Source organism: Galleria mellonella, unplaced genomic scaffold, assembly GCF_026898425.1.
Source record: "Galleria mellonella isolate WM207_F2 unplaced genomic scaffold, CSIRO_AGI_GalMel_v1 utg99, whole genome shotgun sequence".
NCBI lineage: Eukaryota > Metazoa > Arthropoda > Insecta > Lepidoptera > Pyralidae > Galleria > Galleria mellonella.
Window position 1 is genome coordinate 3,873,061 of NW_026442184.1, and position 22,456 is coordinate 3,895,516.

Sequence of the window (22,456 nt, forward strand, 5' to 3'; positions counted from 1 at the left end):
GTTTAATCACATTATAATCAAGATACTGCTTGAGCAAGTATGCTCGCATGTTAATAAATTCACAGGCTATACATATGTAGGTATATATGGGTAACGGTTTTGTTAAATAATGAAATACATATGCGTTCATTATACTCAAATATTACATAATTTGTAGAATAATTTGTCCGAGAAAAATAACATTTATAATTTTTTATAAGTAATTAATGAATTTTATTATCTCATTTGCCTTAATATTTATTTATCCAACTTTAATATAGATTAAAAGAATAATGAATAAGGCGCCAAAGCCGTAATTAAAAAGAGATGTCTCTATGTTTCCTGTGTATAAAATTTCAATGATTGTTTTATGTGATTTTTTAACAATCATTGTCTAAGTATAAATTTGTATCATTTTTAATAGGCCATCTTTTACATTTTGCATATATTTTTTGTGTTAGTAAATATAGATAGATAAATAGATGCCAAAATAATAAATTTAAAAAATTTGCCTGTTGAAATACGTATGAATTTGTGCATGGAAGAGATATTTTTCGCTATTGCTAGCAACCTGTGTCGACCTGATAATATACCCTATCAGGTCGACCTCCACGCGGTCCCCCTTGGAAACTTTCGTAATTAATTCTTGACTTTGTCACGATATATATATATATATATATATATATATACGGACATAATATAAAGACTAGTACAATAACAAGTTAACGTGCTACAGTAGTACTATGACTCATTCAGTGTTCAGTCACAATCACAACCGAGAATAGAACGAAGCGACACGTAGGTTACGCTAAGTAATTACTGTGCTGTGCATATCATTAATTTAGTGGCTATTATTAATGTACGAAGCTATAGAGAATGAAATATATAAAAAAAAATAACAAATCATAGTTGAAGTTTGTCAACGATGATTCGTTTTGCCTATTACAGTGACGTACTAAGCCCGCCAGAGGCCCGGGACGGCATAGTCGAATGAGGCCCCAATTTAAGCAGTTGTTTTAATTTTACAAGCTTTTCATTCATTTTACATTTGTATTTATAAGTGTTTGTGTTTATTTAATTAAAATCTTACAAGTAAAATTTAAATTAGACTTAAATAAACATACATACAATGATGAGGAATATGGAGGTATTTGGAGGTCCCCCAGGGCGCCTCCCCCTTGCTTCCATTAGTCCGCCACTGCCTAACTAGACAATTAGCGAACGAATTTATCGATACCTACTTTTTCATTAGTGTAGTAGCTTTTTACCCCGTTACATCGTATGTATGGATTTGATTTCAGAAGTAGGAAAATCAATGACAGTGACCTCTCCTAGATAACGTATCAAGATAAAACATACACCAGATTTTAAATTGGGTCTTCAAAAATACATCTGTGTAAACCGCATCCAATTACGTGCAGCAGTATTTGCATGATGCTGGAATAAACTTACAGGCAAGCAGATTAAATTTCTAAAAAATATTGTAACCACTGAATTTTCAAATTCAATTTATTAATTTGCTTGTTGTCTCTCTGGTTCTTGTTTTTAATAAACTTCTCCAATTCAGTTTGGCTTTCTCGTTTTATGTTTTGCGGTTATCACTTTTATATATAGTATAAAAAAGTAGTTAAGCTTTAATAATCACAATATAAAATATTTTATTGCCAGCCAGGATCATTCGGTTCTTATTTCAAATAAAACTATGCCCATCAAATTAATCAAATACCGGTAATGGAAAAAAACAAAACACAGCGGTTCAATAACAATTTTACTAAATACCTACTGCCAAGGTCACCTCTCGAACGTCACGCAGGCTTTTTTGGTGTTCTCAAATGACATTGCTTCTTTTGTTTGAAACATCACAATGTTTTGCCCTAATTAAAAGTCAACGAACTAGTTTATATGTACTTTGCGCAGATGTGGGCACAGTATACTCGTACGTAATAATAAACTTCTGATAGAATTCAATTTGAAATTGAAAAACTACGAAATTGCAATCATCGTCATCATATCAGCCTTTAACTATCCACTGCTGAATATTTGTCTTCCCTTGGGAGGTTTTGCCAGTAGTTGCCACGCTTGACGGGTGAATTGGAACCGCATTTAAGCTTTAGAGATGTTTTAAGAGAGATACTGCTGCCCATTCCTCGCCCTCCCTTAATCACCTCTTATGACACCCATTGAAAAGGAAGGGGTGGCATTTTTATGCCGCGACCACATGGTAAATTCAAAAAATGAATTACAATATTCAACTGTAAATAAAAATACGCTTGAACATTTATGAAATAAAAATAAGAAACACCCCACATACGAAAAGGTCAATCAATAGACAGTTAAAAAAAAAAATATTCGCCTACTTATAAAAGGTTAGATGTCAGCTTTTGACAGGTAATTAAACAAAGATATTCGACTTCTCGAGTGCATTGTAAATTATTATTTATTGCTGTGAATCGTCCTCTATGCGGAGCCAAGGGCGCTATATGACAATTACAAATGATTTTAGATGTTTTTTGACCTTTTTCTCATTCGAACACTCCATTATTGTTCTGTCCATAGTTACAACACAAGTGGATTTTTAATTAAATCGAAAAAGGGCTTATTTCTTGCATCATCGTCATAATGAACTTCGCCTTGAAGACAGTCACGTTTCGTATGTGATTAACATTTGATAACTGTGATGGTTTTTTGTTCAAAGATCTTTGGTTCATTGCACAACGGTTCATAATTTGATAGCATCTTTATTGGACTGTACTTTCAAAGTTACATTTTGAAAGTAAGAATATATTTTTATTCAACTAATACATTATTGCATTTCTTTTATTACACCATTTAATTTTAGATACGGCATTATTATTGTAAAGTGGCAAATTTACAATTAGAAAGAAAGAAAATATATTTTATTAAATTTATACCTTATTACAATTCTTTTATTATACTAATGAATTTAAGTATCATATAGTTATGGCATAATTATGTCTAGTACAGAGACAGGTGTCCGTCTCACCAAAAAATGTAGATATAGTGTTGTCTTCCGGAAGCGTATTCTAATGTGACAAAGATTTCTTAAATGGATTACAATAGTAAAATTAAAATGGGTTTGTTTTCCTAAAATAAACGTATTCCTTAATTTACTCATATTGTTATTAGACAAAGTAAAGTTCGTTAAGCAACTTACAATTCTCTGTTAAGCGTTTTTAAGGTTTATTTTTCTAATAACTTTTTTAAACTTTCGCGGCACATCAGTCGCTCCTTGTCAAAACATGTTTGACTTAAAGTAACAAGCAATTCATTACTGTCTTTTTAAATAACACAATAGAATAGAAACCCATAGCCCACACGTATACAATGGAGTACATTACGTTAAGTGTACTTTTACACTTTTTTAAACACCGACGTGTAAACTTTGCTATTGTTATTTTATTTCTCATTCTTGTGGATTGCTCCTTGAGTGTTATTAAAAAAAAAAGTGCGGTTTTTATAACGCTTTAATTTGGCCGCGTTCAACTTCAATGGAATTGTCTCTTTTGTGAAATTTTTATTGATTGCACTTTATGCAATACTGAAGTAGAGAAAAATTAATCGATATTTAAGCATTTTGACATTTTTTTTTTAATGTAAAGTGAATGATAATTTATATGAATCATATTATTATTTATGATTGTAAAAAACGTTTATACTCCCGTTACAGTGAATAGGTTATTGTTACATCTTACAGAAACATGTTTAATGCCCTGTGACCCTAAGTCAACTTTGTCTTTTTTTTTGTCATTAATTCACAAAGGCTAATTGTGTTAAAATAATATCATCTTACGACTTTTACGTTACTTTTTTTAAATATGCCCTATTGCGTTTCGTTCTACGAACTCGGGCTTAGAAATGTGATACATGTATTTTAACTAAAATACAAGGTTGCGTTGTTGTATGAATTCAGGAACACAATTCACTTAATACCCGCCGATAATAATTTTACCCGTGACTTCGTCTGCATGACCGAAACATTTACTGACCGAGGTAAAAAATAGCCTATGTCTTTCTCCATTCCATATAGTAGATACGTTTATACCAAATGCATAGTAATTGGTTAAGCCGTTAGAGCACTATAAGGTAATAAACAAACAAACTCACTTTCACATTTATAATATTAGTAAGGATTTAGGTAATTAGGTTTACGCTACATCTACGTTCATTTCTTTGTTACTGACTACATTATTTAAATGGGCAGACGGAAACCTATCAAAATCCTTAACATTAATTAAAGTTTAACGGTATTTCTATTAATGGATAGTTAGGAATGACACACAATTTATATTCTCGGCATTGATTATATGATGTCATCTTAGTATTTTTTAAATGGGTGATAATGGAATGGTAACCCCGCCCGCGCTAACGGTAAACACCGGCGGGGCACCAGTGGAAGATGATAGGTGAGAATGAATGCAGGCCAGTCGGCCCACCATGAAAAATTTGACAAAAATTAACCATGATGGTTTCTAGGGAGAACCGCGTGGAGGTCGATCTGAGAGGCTATATTGCTAGCAATGGGGCTATTAGCCCTAATTACAAGTATATACTTACAGACTAAATAAAAAGATATACTTCCAGACTGGTCCCATAGAAATGTTATCAAAATCGGTTTTGTTGTTAATTTTTAAAAAAAATAATTAATTTGGCTACTAATTAATAAACTAATTTTTTTTTTTTTGTAGAATCAATCTTAAATTATTCAATTCATATTTTGAATGCCCATCAATATTTTTACGTCAAAATGGTCAAAATAAAACCCAAATGACAATCTCGTATATATATAATACTCGTTAGAATCTATTGTTAATTTAGAAATTTTATTATTTTTAATCACCTTCAAAATACGAATAATAGAAAGTACAAAGTGTTGACTATCATCCGTTATATTCATTATAATTATAGACTTACGATAATGATATTTTGATAATATTTATTATCTCCTACATAAGATATATCCAACTCATTACACAGTCTATAATCAGGACTAGCTGGTATGTCTGACTGCTGTATAAATATTATTATCGTCTATAAACATGCCATAGACTATTTACGACTATGCTTTTAGCTAGTGGCCTCTTTGCAAGTATAACATCTTTTATTTTCAGATCAGAATTGCAAAGTGCAGAATATCACTGTGTAAATTGCATATTAAAAAATATAACAAAAAGTCTTTAAAAGTCAAGTTTGTCACAGACAAATGTCGTTTGCTTGGATCCCATTCGTGTTTCTACTGTGAAGCAGTTGTGTTAGGCTGTGTTTCGGTTTGAAGAATGGGATATGGCAGTGAATTTACAGGATACAAAAAAAGCATAACACCTTACTCCTCAGGAATGGGAATGCATGAATCAGTTTATGAATGGGCAAAACAGTATAATCTGTTATGTCTATGGTACTGTTCATATCTGCAGGTAGCATATACCACTTTCCGTCAGATGGGCCGTCAGCTTGTTTGCCATTCTAAGCATAAAAAACCCAACTAGTTTAATACGGTTATTACAATAATAAGAATAACTATTATAACTTATAATAACCAGCTAAGTTTTTAACATTATTACAGTTTATAATCGCTACACTAACTGTTATGTCTGGCTCCTATATAAATATTGTTATCATTAGTGTCATAGACTGTCTACGACCTACTATTGTATACATTGCTCCAACTGCTTAACCCTTGAAATGTATAAATTAATATTTAATAGATCATAAGGCACATAATTTACAATTTATCGTCAGATTTTTTATCCTCTGATAATATTTTGTAAAACGTCAACTCTGCACTTTGCAAATTGTATATTGAAAAATGCAACTTTATAAAAGAATTTAATGCAGTAAACCTCAATCATATTATGGATTGACTCATTGTTATTTAAAATAATAGGAATTACTTTATGATAACCGGTTAAATATTTAACGTTATCACGGTTTATTAATAATATTAATCACAGTACTAGAATATTCTTATCTTTTGTATCATAGATTATCTACAACATACCATTGTACGTATTACTCCAATAACCTAACCCTTGTAACGTGGAGGGAAAGGGATTGTTAGTAATGGAGTCTAACTGACTCATTGCTAGCAATACCCTTGTAATATATAAATATCTAATAGATTATAAGGGACATAATTTGCACACGTTACCAGATTTTTTATATTCTGATGGTATTTGAAAAGTGCAGAGGTTCAACTCTGCAATTTTCAAATTGTATATAGAAAAGTACAACGTTGCTAAACCATTAATTCCAAGTGTTAATTGTCTTATTATTGTCATCAGAACAATGAATATAACCTTATCACAAATAGTTTAGTACGTCTATCACACAGTCAACACTAGCTGTTATGTCTGCTACTATACAAATATTGTTATCACCTAAAATATAAACATGTCATAGAATGTCTACAACTCTATGTGTTAACCTCTGCGGTTACCCTAAAAAATAATAAAATTTAATAATAATATTTTAACTATTTACCTTAGTTTTTTACTGCTGAACATAAGCCTTCCCTATAAGGTTTTGCCAGTAGTTGGTAATAGACAACCGCAGTTAGGCTTTTACAAACGTTTTAAGAAGGACGCTGCTGCCCATCCCTCGCCCTTCCTTAGTCGCCTCTTATAACGCTCTCGGCTTACTCATGTTTTTAATTTGTGAATAATCACTCTCTCGGCTTACTCATGTTTTTAATTTTTGAATAATAAATGAATATGAGCGCTAATAATAATGAGCGCTAATACCTTTGACATTCTTTGTTGTTTACTTTAAACGTAATAATTGCATGGCAACACATTCGATAATCAATAGAAACATTTTATTATCGTATATGGTAATAAATCAATCATTGGATTTTGAAAGAAGTGTCATTGATGTCCGTTCTCTTAAGCAGTATATTAATTTATCGTTGTTGTTTTTAAATAATTAAAGGGTGACAAATTTTGTTTTACAAAATAAGCATAAGCATTTTTTAACGGTTGAAAATGAAACGGTAATCTCGCTTGTACTATCGATATACGAAGAATAATAGGCGAGGATAAAAGCTGGTCATGGCGGTTTCTAGGGTGAACCACATGGAGGTGACCTGATAGGGTATATGGCTTGTAATGGGTCTGTTAGACCCAAGTTATTTGCTAACACTCCTTTTCCCCCAATCCAAGCGTTAATTTTGGTTTCAATTCGATTTTTTTACTGATGTGTAGGTAGTTTTTTATTTATTTATATAAGCCAAATATACAATTTTAGCAACTAATATGACAATTGTGCATTTAAATATTTTATCTGCTAATTAAATTCGCACAGCCACTTATTACAAGTAAAGGAAACACAGAAAAAGAAATAATACTATTGAAAATGACAGCAAATATACCAACTTTGAAAAAAAAATCTAATGAACTTAACCTTTTAATAGATAAAATATATTCTATTAGTTACCTTTTAAAACATTCTGTGTTTGAAGACTGATAACAAACTGAGTTTAGTTCGCCGTTATTGAATTATCTACATCAATTATTTAATGACCCATTATTGTTATTAGAATAGTAAACATATACTATTTATAAGATTATTATAAATAATTCAGTAGACAATAAAAAGCTTAGCATAGATATTACGCAGTATACACATAACTAGCTGTTGCCCGCAGCTCTGCATGCTAAGTAGAGATTTTCAATAATTCTCTTAGAGGATTCCTAATTTTGGCTTACTAGACTTATAGTTTTATCTGTGTGTTAATAGTAAGGCATAACAAACGATTTCATAAGTATAGATAGATAAAAACATTATCCGATTAATTTCTGATGATTTATTCACAGTAGGCCAACTGACTTAATTTCATTCTCACCTATCTTTCACTGGTACCTCGCCAGCTTAAACCAATAGCCCACAGGGCATAACTGTTCTTTTGCGTTAAAAAAAATAACAACATTGGCAGTTGTCTGACTATAAAAATATTATTTTCGTTCTATAAACATGCCATAGACTATACAACTCTACGCATTACCCCACGGCTTAACCCTTGAAGAGTATATGCAAATTTCATGCATAAATAAATAAATGTATGGGCCTCTACATCTAGATATCTTCGCGATAAGCCCAGTCAGACATAGATGAATGGCCAAATGTGATTTGTTGACACCTTCGCGTGATAAATACTTTGATAAATCATAGTCGGATTGTACATTTCGCTGTGGAAGGTGTTCTTTATTTATAGCTGTATGTGTTTTTTTCCTTTGCCTGTAGTGATAATGTTTTCGATTCTCCGATATATGGGTAAAGTTATGATTTTTTTATTAAAATATTTTTAGGTTTGTTTTCAATTATGACGTTCAATATTTTTTTAATTGGCATTTTAATAAATTAGAAAAAAAATACCCTTTACAATGAGTAATTGAGAAATGCTATTAAAATATCATGTAGATAATATATATAAGTAGATTTTTTTTAATAAAAAAATAGTTTATCATTATGACTAAATTAATGTGAGAATATCTTAAAAATTGCACTAAGACCTTTTCAATATAAAAAATGTATAATATAATATAATAAAACAGAAAAATATAATTGAATTTAAGCCACCTTATTTTCAAATTTACTAACAAGAAGACGTAACTAATAACTATTACAGTTTTAAAGTGGTTCAGTCACGATATCGATGTATGTCATTTGAAAACGTTAAAACTTTTAATTTTAAAAGTTAAAAATGTATCGTTCTAAATTTGAAATGCACTTTATTTTTTGTCTGTATCACTTTTTATCCTGTTTAGTTTTGTCTATGGTTGCACTTTTTGTTGTAAATTGTTTAAACAACCGTGAACACGTGATCAGAAGCAATCGCGGCCAAAAAACATTTTTTTTTTTATTGCCACGATAAATGTTTTGTCGGATAAAGTTTTTTGTGTATTTAAAGAATATTAGTTTGTATGTACGTCATTGTACTAAATTCAACTGTTTTATTGTTTCAGATATAACGATGGATGTTAATAATTCCCTACCTATACCTATCATTTAAGGTAAATTAATGTAATTTATTTCAGTTCAGTTACAAATTTAGATTTTAAGGAAAATTACAAATAAACACATTATTAAAATCTTATAACTTAGTTATAACGATTATTTATATTTCATATTTAACTTTGTGTTTATAAATTTAACTAGCTGTGTTTCGGTTTGAAGGGTGGGATATGGCGTGAATTTACTGGGTACAGAGGAAAACACCTGAGTCCTCAGGAATGGTAACGCATGGGGGTATCATGGGCGAAACAGTATACTCTGTTATGTCCATGGTACTGCTCATGTCTATAGGCGACGGTTACCACTTTCCATCAGGTGGGCCGTCAGCTTGCTTGCCATTCTAAGTTGTAAAAAAAAAACCATTTATTGTATAAGTCAGGAATTAATGTTAATTTCATATTCCATGACATGAATACAAACAATGTTACTTATATAGTAAAATTGTATTTTAACTATAACTGTAAGAATCGCATCCAATTTAGTGCAGTAATGCCAAGTGACTATTTTAACACTAATCAAGAGACTTAAATTGTAATATCTCTATATTTAAAAAAAATCATTACTTACACGTACATAAGTTATAATATAGATTATTTCACGTGAAAGTACATATTGTTCTTGGTCTAACGGTATGATGTCTGCTTTTGACGCTCACATGCTGTAGGTTCGAATCCCAGCGCGGCCGGCCTGAATCGAAGCTACGTATTTCCTTTGAGTATGTTAGTCAAATCAAGGCCAAAATTAAATGGATCCCAAACGGTCGCGGTCTAGACTCTCGTGTCTTCAACGTATTACCAACGGGGCCCACAGATTTTTAGTCTATTTTCTTTTTTTTATTTATTTAAAGAAGTTTCTCACTTAGAGCATGAGTAAACGAAGGACAGTTCTCGTGCCAATAATTTTTTATTTTTTATTTATAATTTTTAACTATTAGGACATTTTACGTATAGGTTTCCTAAACATACTTGTTTTAATTAGAATAAAATGTATTATCACAATCTAATCTAAAAAAGAAATTTAAATAAACTTAATAAAAAAAAGTATAATAAATTGTCAATTACGTCTAGATATTTTCTATATCTATATAAATTTAATAAGGCTCTTAGGTTTACAGTAAAAAAATGTTTACACACCAACTGCCTTCAATCTAATATTTACCGGTATTTTTCATATCTAGTAAATTACTAGATAATTCAGTTGTTATTATGTATTTTCAGTTGTGTTTTTCTATATGTTTCATTCTGTTATGCTTACCTAACCACAACTAATTGTTAATTTTAATTTAAGGAAACGGCATATTTATTTACACAGTCATACTAATCAAATAAAATAAATATTTAAAATTGAAATACATTTTCTCTGCATTTATTAAATATAGATAAAAAAAATTATACTAATATTTTTTTTTTAATAAATTTATTGGATCAATCTAAATATATCTATATCTATTATAGCCCAATAAGGCCCTTAGGTTTACAGTAAAAAATTGTTTATACTCCAGTGACCTTCAATCGTACGTTAACCGGTATTTTTCGGTCATAGCGAATGGTTAATTATCTATTTTTCAGTTATTGTTTCCTGTTTGTTGAATACTGTTTTGTTTCAATAAATAACGCCAGTTTTTGATATAGTTGTTATGCAGGTATTTTGTACACGTATGTATATTGTTGAGGATGTTTTTAGTATTTAATATTTAGTGGGTAATTATTATTTAAATTAATAAAGTCCGTCTTGCATTAAAATTGACTTTTGCATAATGTCCCTACCTACTGAATAAGTAAGAAAAAAAAAAAAAATACACATTTTTATGTGTATTTTTTAGCCAACCCGACCTGATGATATACCCTATCAGGTCAACGTCCACGTGGTCACTCCTGGAAAGTGTCATGCTGAATTCCAGGTGTATGCATCACGATGGGCTAACTGACCTACCTTTTCATTCTCACCTATCATTCCTCACTGACATTCCGCCAGCACATACCGTTAACGCAGGCGGAGTCACCATTAACACATTGGTTATCATCCATTAAAAAAAACTGATGCTTCCTTTAATAGAAATAAATAGATCATCATAATGGATAAAATTAAAAATAATTATTCGATTTTTTTAAAAACTTTTTCATCTATAAAAAGTTACAATTTTAAAAAAGTAATACAGGTGTATATTATTTAATAATATAATAATAAAAAAAAAATATAAAATCATTTATTCAGCTACAAAACAACAATATTAATAACAACTTTATACATTTAAGTAATAATTCTGTGATAGCGACAGAAATGGTCCCCACTCAGCTAAGCTGCAGCGTGTTACTCCACCGCTGATTTTCAGTGGGGCCACCACTTTGATAAAATAACCTTGCGAAGCCGCGGCCCCTTGCTTAGTATATTAGATCATAAGGAATTGAACAATGAATTGCGAATCTTAAGATTATAGCGGTTTCTTGTTTATAGAACAAGTACTTCAACTTTAATCTATATCTAATATTATAAATAACATGCAAAAATACCGTCAATGTCGTATAAATATTTTATCAAAATTTCAATGTGACTCGAATTATCATAAGTACTAGATAGCGCACTATCGTGTCGGAGAAAGTTTCCTTTGATAAACGATTGATTGATGATAGAACGCATATTAGACCTCATTGTTATCGGCATAAGATTAGATATTGTTTAATCTTGTGCCATTGTGTTTATGATATTTTCATGACTGATGCAATCTTAAAAATGCCAGATTAAATTTCTACCGACTTGGAAAATGAGGAGGCTTTTTTAATAGGTGATGATAATAAAATGGTAACGCAATCCATGCTATCAGTATACGCTGACGGGGCACTAGTGACGAATGATAGATGAGGATGAATGCAGGCCAGTTGGCACATCGTGACTAATTCAATAAGAATTAACCATGATGGTAACGCGTGGAGGTCGACCTGATAGGCTGTTGCTAGCAATGAGTCTAGTAGACGCCATTACTAACAGTCCCTTTCCCCAGAAGGTAGGCTAGTCAGATACAGGCCTGTGTATATTACGGGATGCCTTTGCTAATTATGAACCGATTTTAGTGATTAATTTTTTAATTGAATGGGGATTACTTCCAAGTTTGATAACATACTAATGTTGTCACGAATGAAATGCGGCTTATAGAGAATATGTAAGCTCTCATATCTAATAGAATTTTTATCCACCTTTCACGTGCTAAGTAGTTTTAATTAAATAATCTTTGTTCCATTATACAAATATACTTACGTACTTGCTATACGTTTATCAGTTAGATAATACGAAACCAATTTTAATAAAAAAAAAAAAATATAATAAAATAGATTAACACCAGACACCACGAAACGTCGGCAATAATTCATTTCTTAATGCAATGTTTCTACTATTATCCACATTTCTTTGTACAGCACAGCCGGTCTAAACACACCCTAACCCTTCACTGCCATACGGCGTATTAATACCCCCGACTTTCACATCCTTCCTGTTTTAAATGTATTCATAACACGGCAAAAAACCTAATGCGTATCATTTGACGGTTTCTAGACAAAAGGACTATATCTATTGTGGGGTTAAAAGGATTTTTTTTTTGTTGACTTCGAAAGTGGATCGGAAGATGCAACGGATAGTTTGCTTAGGGCCTGTTGCATGTAGGCCGTTTCAAGATAAATTACTTTCGTTTGTTCTACTTATTCAAGTATAAAATGCAAACGACATATTTAATAAATGTCTATAAAACGTGAAGTAATCGTTAAAAGGTTTATTAAAAGTTAGATTTATGTCCAGCACAGGGACCAGTTACTTTGTGCTTATATATTAATTGCGTGATTACTGCTGTTATAAATTAAGTATTTAATAGATAAAATCAAGAACGTAAATGTGAAACCAACGCTAAATTGATATTGAGTTGCACAACACGGCTCGTTAACTGCAACTACTTCTACCCTTTCAACAAACATCTTACAAACCACCGCCATAAAGTATCTATTGTAAACGTATCCCTTATCTCTGACACAATGCTACCGTGCATTAAACTTACCGATACGGAAACTAAACTACTTTGAATAAAGCATCCCATTGTCAACATTATAAATATTATGCTAATGCGATAAAAGAAAATTTTGACTCTGGGTCCAAACGGCCAGGTGTCGCAGCGAAAGGGTTTACGCATGAGATTCAAATGTCTTGCGCCCCTTAGCATGAATGTGATCATTTATTAAGATTTACCCCATTGTTTAGCGCGTCATTCCCATACACGTATGCATGCATGGCTAGTAATTTATGTGAGAAGAAACTTATATGTTTTTAATATTCTAATACGTTCACGGTGTTGAGGATTTGAATCGAAGACGGTATTTGGTCATAAATTTTTGAGTTTGAAATAGTTAATATTTTTAAGAGCATTCTACCCTTGAATGTTTTGATTTTTAATTTTTTGACTTCCGTTCTCAATTTAAAAAAGATTGCAAGAGTTGAAGCATGTAACGCGCTATTTTTTTAATTGGTATTAGCTAAAAATCAAGCAAGCGTTTTTTAACTCACCGTAATTTTCGTAGTAGTTAGAAAAATAAAAGTAATATTTAGAAAAAGAAGTATCAACATCGGTTTATCGAAAATATTGTGTTACTATAAGATTCAAATGACATTAATTTTTTTTACGTCGGTTAATAGGCATTGTTGCGGCCTCTTTGACCGGTTTTATCGCTGGCCGCTAAGACATTCTACAATTAAAACTGACAGCTTGGGACAAAACAAAAGGACTTAGACAAAAGACCGATAAGAAGACGGACATAATTTTGAGGACTAATTTGCCTTTTAATTTTAATACATTTTGACGACAAATTCGGACCCATTGACCTAAAAAGCGGTCCATCGACCTTTCAGGCATAACACTAAAATTTTAATATTCTCAAGTACTTTTTTCTCAAATACTTTTTTTAACTCAAAAAACCGTCTGTCTATCGAGTTAATAAAGGTAGTACCTATCTCACGATCTATATAAAGTGTTAAATATTTTCATTTTCGTTCATTCGACTTTAGTAACCGTGAGAATCCTAAACTATGAAATTTTCTTGACTGCATTGCTTTTGTAAGCATATAATTAACACTATTTTCATTACAATGCAAATTGTAGTACAGTATTCAGATCGTGTTTGTCTTTATTATATTTTTTTCTTATTAACACAGACTTAGGTTATCAGAAGTGTGTCCAGAGATTCTTTAAGAACAAATTTTAATCAATACAATCATTTCCTTGGTATTAATTGTAGCACAATAAATACCATTTATTTATTATTCATAATAACTTCCCTTAGACTTACAATATATCAAACCTAATTGGAAATATTCAGCCATGGACAACATAATATGTAAATCTATATTTGATATACGAATGAGATAGGTAACGACAGATAATGTATTTTTTTTATTTATCTAATTAAATTGAATTCATAATTATAATTAAATTATAAAAATAATTGAAAGAAATATTAACATAACCAGCCGCCAGATATAATTAAAATAACATGGGGTTTTTCAATGTTGTTGTGAATAGGCGTTTTTGTTTGCGTGCAACACCTTAAATCGCCACTTAATACATGAGATTGTGGTCAAAGGCACAATATAAGAAAAAGATTAAAAAATATTTAATTTAAAAATAGAATAAATACATACTACATATTTACATACTACCAGTACATGTTTATATTTTGTTATAAGTGCACATATCATATGAATTTATATACATTTATTTATATAAATTCATTACAACTGAATACCTACAAACTGTTTAACGAGCCATTATATTACACATATCTACAGAAAGCCCTAGAATTTAGTAAAAAAAAAATAAGTACATATAATCAAATTCTATTTTGTATACTTACCACAATTGGTAAACATTCTTAGTGTATCTTTTTATTTTATCCTCATCCCAAAATATACTAATTTGCCACTAACAATTCGTGGTATAGTGGCAAATTATGTAATTATTTGCGAAGGGGCCAAAAATTACCAGTTGATTTGAGACAATTTGGCCTTTACCACTCCAGTTAAAATGCACTTACATTCCATTTTAATGGGCGTTCCTTGTACTCAGGAGTTCTGTACGTGATATTCTCGCTTCTCTCGATATTAGTACATATGGTATTAAGTTGAATAGAATTAACACTAGTTGATACCGTCCGTTTTTTATTGGATTTTTATTCTTTTTAAGTTAGGACTTCAAAAAGAATTCTACAATGTCTATGGTGCCTTTTCATGTTTATAGTTGACAGTTACCTTATTCTGTTAGAAGACTGGTCATTAGGATACTTAAAGAAAATTTTTTTTTTAATCCTTACTAATACTATAAATATGAATTCGTTTATTTTCTTTCCATTTTTAATGGTTTAACATGTGGTTTAAAATGTTTCATAGGCACTTGCTATATGAAGAAGAACATATGCTACTTTTTGCCCCGATTAATCAATATATTCTAGTATACAGACGAAGTCACGGGTACAAACTAGTTAATATTATATTTTTTCTTTTCAATTTATTCTAATCGTAATATATTCGAGATACGCATACCAATAAAGTTGCCAGCGGATGTGAATTCGTTATTACACAGTGTACATTTTATTATGCACTCTGTCTTGTATCGTGTTGTGTCTAATAGCATCCCGTCGATGGTTGTTGCAATCCACTCTATTCTCTATGGACAAAGTAATTAATGTTTGAAACAAAGTTACGAAATAACAAAAGAACAACACCATAATAATTTCGTCTGGACATATCACTTCCTTTTTAATTTAACATTGAATTACAATCCTGTTTAGTATTACGTTCTATTTATTAACTTTTATAATGTGTCTAATAGTTATTGTAATCTATGTCTGTCTTTTCATCTAAATAAAAGTGCTAAATTTAACAAATAAGTAGAATAAAAGTGTGCTTGTGAATTGATTATGTATTTTTGTCTATATTTTTTTTATATGTCACATTTCGAAATTAATTATTAAAAAAACACATGCTAAGTTAGTAAGCAAGTATTCCAAATATAAAAATTATTTAAATGTTTAAATTTTTGCGACTAATTCTTAAAAAATCACCGAAGATTAACTGCAGCTGCCAAGCGAGCAACTACTGGCAAAATAGGGAAGCCTGTATTTAGTAGTGTTAACGATTGACATCATTGGACAGATAATGGCTGAAATGATGGTGATGATGATGAATATTATATTATATAATATAATATAACTATTAACTATATATTAACATAACCCAGCAACAGCCGTGATTGTTGTCAACGTAAATTTATCATAATTAAGTGCAGTCGATTTAAAATAATCCTCTTATAAGAACCGACCGACTGGATAATTAGTAGTCAGTCCTTAATCAGTTATTGATCAATCATTGTACTTTTACGTAACAATTAGCGAGTAAATCAAATTTTTTACAACCATATGTTATTTTATTATTTCTGTATTTTGTGTTATTTACATATGTATGTGTATACAGTTACTTTTTATTGTATTATATGTTCAATTTTAACTGGATATTATGGAGTTTATTTTTAGCTGTACGATTTTTACCTTTCAACATTTTATAGTTCTCTTTCAGCTTCTCAAAGGTTGACTGTAAGAGACCCCTCTATGGGATAAGTCCGCCATTGTATATTAAATCTTTTAATATGTCCAATGTAAATTATATACAGTAAATTTTACATTATATATTATTAAAATATGTATACACATACTTTATATAAATAAATTATTTAATAATTAAACACATAACTATAAATATTTTATAGATTAATATTCTATTTTGGAATAGTAGTTAACTGTTGAGTTTCTTGTGTGTTCTTCACAACAGATAACTACATTCTAAACTCAGCCATTTTATTGAAATTATCCGCGAAACATTTATTTCAATCGTTAAACAATTTATGTAATTTTAATAAAAATTATTATCAAAATTGGTTCAGAATGTACGATAATATTAAGTACATAAAAAAAAAAAATACTAACGAATTCGACACCGTATCACGAAGTCGCCTATAAAACTCGTGTTTTAAATACAAGCAGGCTGAGAATTTAGTAACTACGCTAAGTACTCGGCATGTGTGTGTGTATTTGTGTGTTTTGTAAGTACAAAACATATGTTAATAAGACGCTACACAGATGGCTAGCGGCCACAGCTGTTCCTATACTATTCTTATGCAAAACAGTATTTCATTGTACTATGGGTACATACTCTGGTGTACATAGTTGTTTTGAGTAACACAACGTGGCCCGGAGCGAGCAGCATTGGATTTTTTAACGTGGAACGTTTTAACGTTTGCCAGTGTCGAAGTGACCGCAGTGTGCATTGAAAGGGTTTAGTGTGTTTAAATAAAGTTATTTGTGTTCAGTGTTCTAAAATTAACCCTCCAATGGATTTATTGTCAAGCGCGTTTGGTATGTATTAATGTAATTAGTAATTTACATAATTTGTTAGAAAGTATACTTTTTAGTTTGGGTGTTATATTTTTATACATTTTAGAGTGACGAGCAATGTGACGATTTGATAGCTATTGCTATTAATCGCAAATAGACATGGTCAGTGACATAGTCGACACAGAATACACTGTGACACTCTTTGTTCCTTTTATACGTAGCCATTGTTAATTCTGAGTACTAAGGAGTTTGGTCTCAGTAATTTCACACCCATCGAAACGATCACTAGTAAGTAGCTTCGCGATAAAGACACAAGTGCTACAGTAGTCGTTCAAATGATATTTGTAAATGTTACTGTAAAATCCTATACATTGATAGATTCTAAGGTTTATCTAATAAATCTTAGAATTTACTAACAGGAGTTGGTAAATGTAAGAATTTTATAAAAAAAAAAGATTACTTTTCAAGCTTACACCAAACTTAACCTGCTATCAAGATCACAATTTTTTTTTACCGTAATTCAGACTTTTCCTGTAACTAAGTAGGTATACAAAATTTTCCAGATATACATTTCACATTTAAAACTTGGCAGCATAGTCTCTGATCTTAGCCTGTTTCTCTAAGGAACAAATGTGCTAAAAAAAGTATATAAAATCTCACCCTGGTATTCATTTTTTACATCATAAGCAACCAGAAGTCACATAGTCTGTTCCAATAAATAACTTCTTTTGTGTAGGTAAGTTATTTGGCCGATGAAACCCCCTACCTCACCTATTAACCTCGGCCTATTATAGGAAATTATGATGATTCGCATAAAGTAGTTATTATAAGCCTTTCTGCTTTACATACACCACAAAAATTCTATTTGTACGGTTAAACTACTAAAACTCGGCTATAATTGATACATGACGTAACGCAAAACCGATAAACGGTTAGCGCTAACACTAGCGAACAACTCCGCGTTTTACCATCGCCATAAAATAATTTATGAGTGTTCGCTATTGTAGAAATGAGCCGTCTTACACCATACACGTCTTTATAACATACTTTGATGTTACGAACACATTTTTGTGACATGTGGCCAGCTTCATTGCGTTCTATATTTGAAATATGAATGCATTCCATATATGAAATAAGAATAAAATGCGTAGGTAGATCTTATTTTTGGAGATTCTCCTTACTTCCCTGTCGATCGCATACTTACTAATTTTCTCAATATCAAAGTCGATTATTTTTATGGGACAAAATCTTAAATTATATCAATTCCTGTGCATATCGTGCTATAAAAATAGGAATTTTTATTTTCATAAGATTATTAAATGGTCCATTTTATTTTTATTTATTATTTTAATTACTTATCGCTCGGACTGTCAGATGTGTTTAATTAAACACGAAAACGGAATACCTAATTACGACCTTTCAAAATGTACCGGCAATGTCTGTGATAACGAACCGTCATTAAACAGTTATTTGTTTAAAACATGAAATTAGAAAGTAACACCTCGGTATTTAAAACCAATTTAAGTGGTATGTGATCAGCTTCATAGCCTTCCATTTCTAAAAATAGTAAAATTCGTCGACATTATTCCCAAACGTTATCCATTTTTTTTTAACTACTTGAACTATAAAAAGAACACGCTTTTTTATCCACATGTTACTCAATGCTTGATTTTATGTCGTTTATTTATTTTTTATTACATATCGCTAAAACGGTTAGTCGTACGTGATTAAACATGAAAACGAAATGCCTTTTAGATGTACCGACAATGCTTGTGATAAAGAGCGTCGTTAAAAACTTATTTGCTTAAAATGTTCAATTAAAAAGAGAATAAAAAAAATTAAATAACCATGTAAAGTACACATTTATTTTATGTACAAAAATATCATAATATAATTGAATCATAAACCCATGTAATACTAACCCACTAATATTTTTATTTATTATATGTATTTAAAAAGTAAATAATAATGAATAGTTAAATAAAAAAAGACTGGACTATATAGGATAGGTATGTAAATATACAATTTTGATTTAACAATTTAAATCTTTACAAAATTATTATAGAATCAACACAATCACAATACTATTAATTTTGAAAAGAATTAAAAATGAAATAAAACATAATAGTAGAAAAGAAAATCATCATTTTTCTAACGAATTGAATTCACTGCGTACCAGTTTTAGTGTCACTAAACCACTACAAAGTCATTAGCTTCGTGAAGTATAAGTACATATGTTGTCACATTAACTCGCCGGTATTTCTTGCTCCCTCAATTTGGTTGCATCCTCAATAAAATTTTATAGGTTATAATTAAAGTCTGTACAAGGACCGTACTTTATTTTTTAAAGTATTATATGTCCTATAGTCTTATTAAAAGCATAGATAGAGAGATATACTAATGACTTTGGTGACCGACATTTTGTTTGACATTCCAAGTTGTATTTTTTTTTTTTGCCATTCTAAGTTATACAACTTAGAATGGCTAAAAAAAAAAATAAACTAAACAAGCTGACGGCCCACCTGATGGAAAGTGGTAATCGTCATCTATAGACATGAACAGTGCCATGAACGTAACAGAGTATACTGTTTCGCACATGGTACCCCTCATGCGTTGCCATTCCTGAGGACTCGGGTGTTATTCCTCTGTACCCTGTAAATTCACCGCCATATCCCATCCTTTAAACCATGTAAACACAACTGCTTCACGGTTGAAACACGAATGGGACAGAGGTACCCAAGCAAACTAGTTTTGTACAACAAACTCTCTGGTATAACAATAAAGACACCATACCCTAATGACGATACATTTTTCATAAAAATACAATTTTAAACGATCATTTCACGATCATTACGTGCTACAATTTGGGCTACCATGACAAAGTTCAATTCAATCAAATTCTATCAGTTCAATCGAATTCTAATAATTTCCGAATGGTGTATGTATGTACGGTGTCGTTACTATAATTAATATTATATAAAAATGAGTTTGTTCCTTTGTTATCTCTTGGCACCTTAATGACTGCTCGTCATGAAATTTGGTATATATGTACTATTGATATAAACAAATACAGTATTCTGACTGTAATAAGTATTATTATCATGAAAGTGAGTTTGTTTGTTTGTTAACTGTCCACTGCTGAACGGCTGCTCCCCCTATAGGGGGACCAATAGTAGTCGCGCTTGGCAGGCGAGTTGACAATCGCAGTTAGGCTTTAGTGATATTTAAAGAGAGATGCTGCTGCCCATAATGATGATGATGATGATGAACAAAAACAACATAATATTTTTAACGTATTAAAATATGTATCTTATTTTGATATTTCACATTTCATTATTCCACACAATTACTGGAGTTCATGAAAAAACTTCGTATATGAAATAAACTGTTTTCATTAACGGTTCATTTCTCAGTTATTAATAACGAGTCGATGTCCTTAATAATCGACGATTGGTATATCATTATTGGATATTTTAGTTTTCATTCCCCATTTACCCATCCAATTAACGAAAAAGTAAATTAATTCATGTATTTATAAGCAGGTATTCATTCGTACATAAAAGCAAATGTAATAAAAAATAACTGTGCCCTTTTTCGAAATGGTCACGTTCAACAATAAGACTATGTTTGGCAGGGACCAAAGATAACCTCATTCAATTCTCAAATAAATTACTCTATGATCATTTTTTTTTTGTCTAGTATATTATTTGAATTCTATATTTGAAATAATAGATACTAAACCATTAATAAAATATGATGATAAATATAATGTTCGTAATATAGAAACAATTTAAAATACAGATTATTTAAACAGTATTTAACTAACAAAACTTCAAATCACTTAGGATTTAATGTTATTTAGTCGGTGAAATCATATTTATTTGTAATTTTATATGTATGTCAAAATTTATAGTTATTATAACTGAATTTGTTACTTTAAACATAAACAGATGTTAGACTTGTTTTTGTAGTGACACAGATTAAACATTTATTCACCTTTTTTGTTGTAAGAATAAATGTAAAAATAAATCACTTTTGTCAAGTGTTACCAATACGGCCATTTTGCATTTACCTCTGCATAAATAAAATATATGAAATAGTGGTCACGCTATCGCTAACCCTCTCCCCGATCCATCAAGGCGCAGGCGTGGTCGGGACATGCCACCGACATGAACTAATCGCTCCCCCGCTGATGCGCCGCCATATTAGATTTCCTTTTTTAAAATTTCATTTCTTTTTCATTTCGCCCGACTATGCGCAAACGCAACCAGTTGTGTCAGTGTTTTTAATTAAATTACCTTATTCGGTTTGACTGACGATTTAAAATAGATCAGCCACTGTGTTAACAATTTGTATGATAATTCACTTTTAATGTCATGGCTTAGCGTCGAAACGAGCATTAATTCACTTTTTCTTGTTACGCTCGCATATTGTAAAATCGATCAACTTTTTACATTCACTCTATTAAGAGATTATCTGATTCAGAATCTAGCCACTTTTTGCTACCTTTTTAACATTATACCATTTATTATATCAAAAAAGTACGTACTTGTTTCTCGTTTCTGCTAGCAAGAATTCTTATTATTTATTGGCGCGATAAATATCACAAAATAAAAACCAATTGAAGTCCATTTCAAAGATGTACCTAAGTTTGGTTTACGTGAAAAGGCCAAATCAGATTACCATATTTTAAATAAACTAGTTGCAGAGCAGTGCAACTTCATTCTGTGTGATATTTTTTTTAAGATTTTATGACTAGCTAAAGATAAATTTAATTAGGTATCCACTCAAATAATAAAAACAAACCATTAATTGCCTACGTCGTAAGCAGAGTGTTGGTTGGCTTTCTTTAGACAAACATGTCGTTTTTTTCTCGCTATTGCGATATAAATAGATAAAAAGTACACAAGTACGTGCCAGCCCATTCGCGTATCACATGGCGGCATCATAACTTTGTTACTTATGTAATTTACGTGCGGCGAAAGGGTATAATAATAATAATACATGTATTTTGTGTCGTTCGAATGACGTTC

General features: G+C 30.8%; 1 long non-coding RNA gene across 1 annotated transcript in view; it reads left to right on the forward strand.

Annotated features, from left to right (window-relative positions):
- Window positions 1–22,456, forward strand: part of LOC116413447 (uncharacterized) — a 52,783-nt gene that overhangs the window by 15,163 nt on the left and 15,164 nt on the right. Inside the window, exon 2 of the long non-coding RNA XR_004224113.2 lies at window positions 8,958–9,005. This is a non-coding gene — a long non-coding RNA (uncharacterized LOC116413447). The remainder of the gene's footprint in view (window positions 1–8,957; window positions 9,006–22,456) is intronic.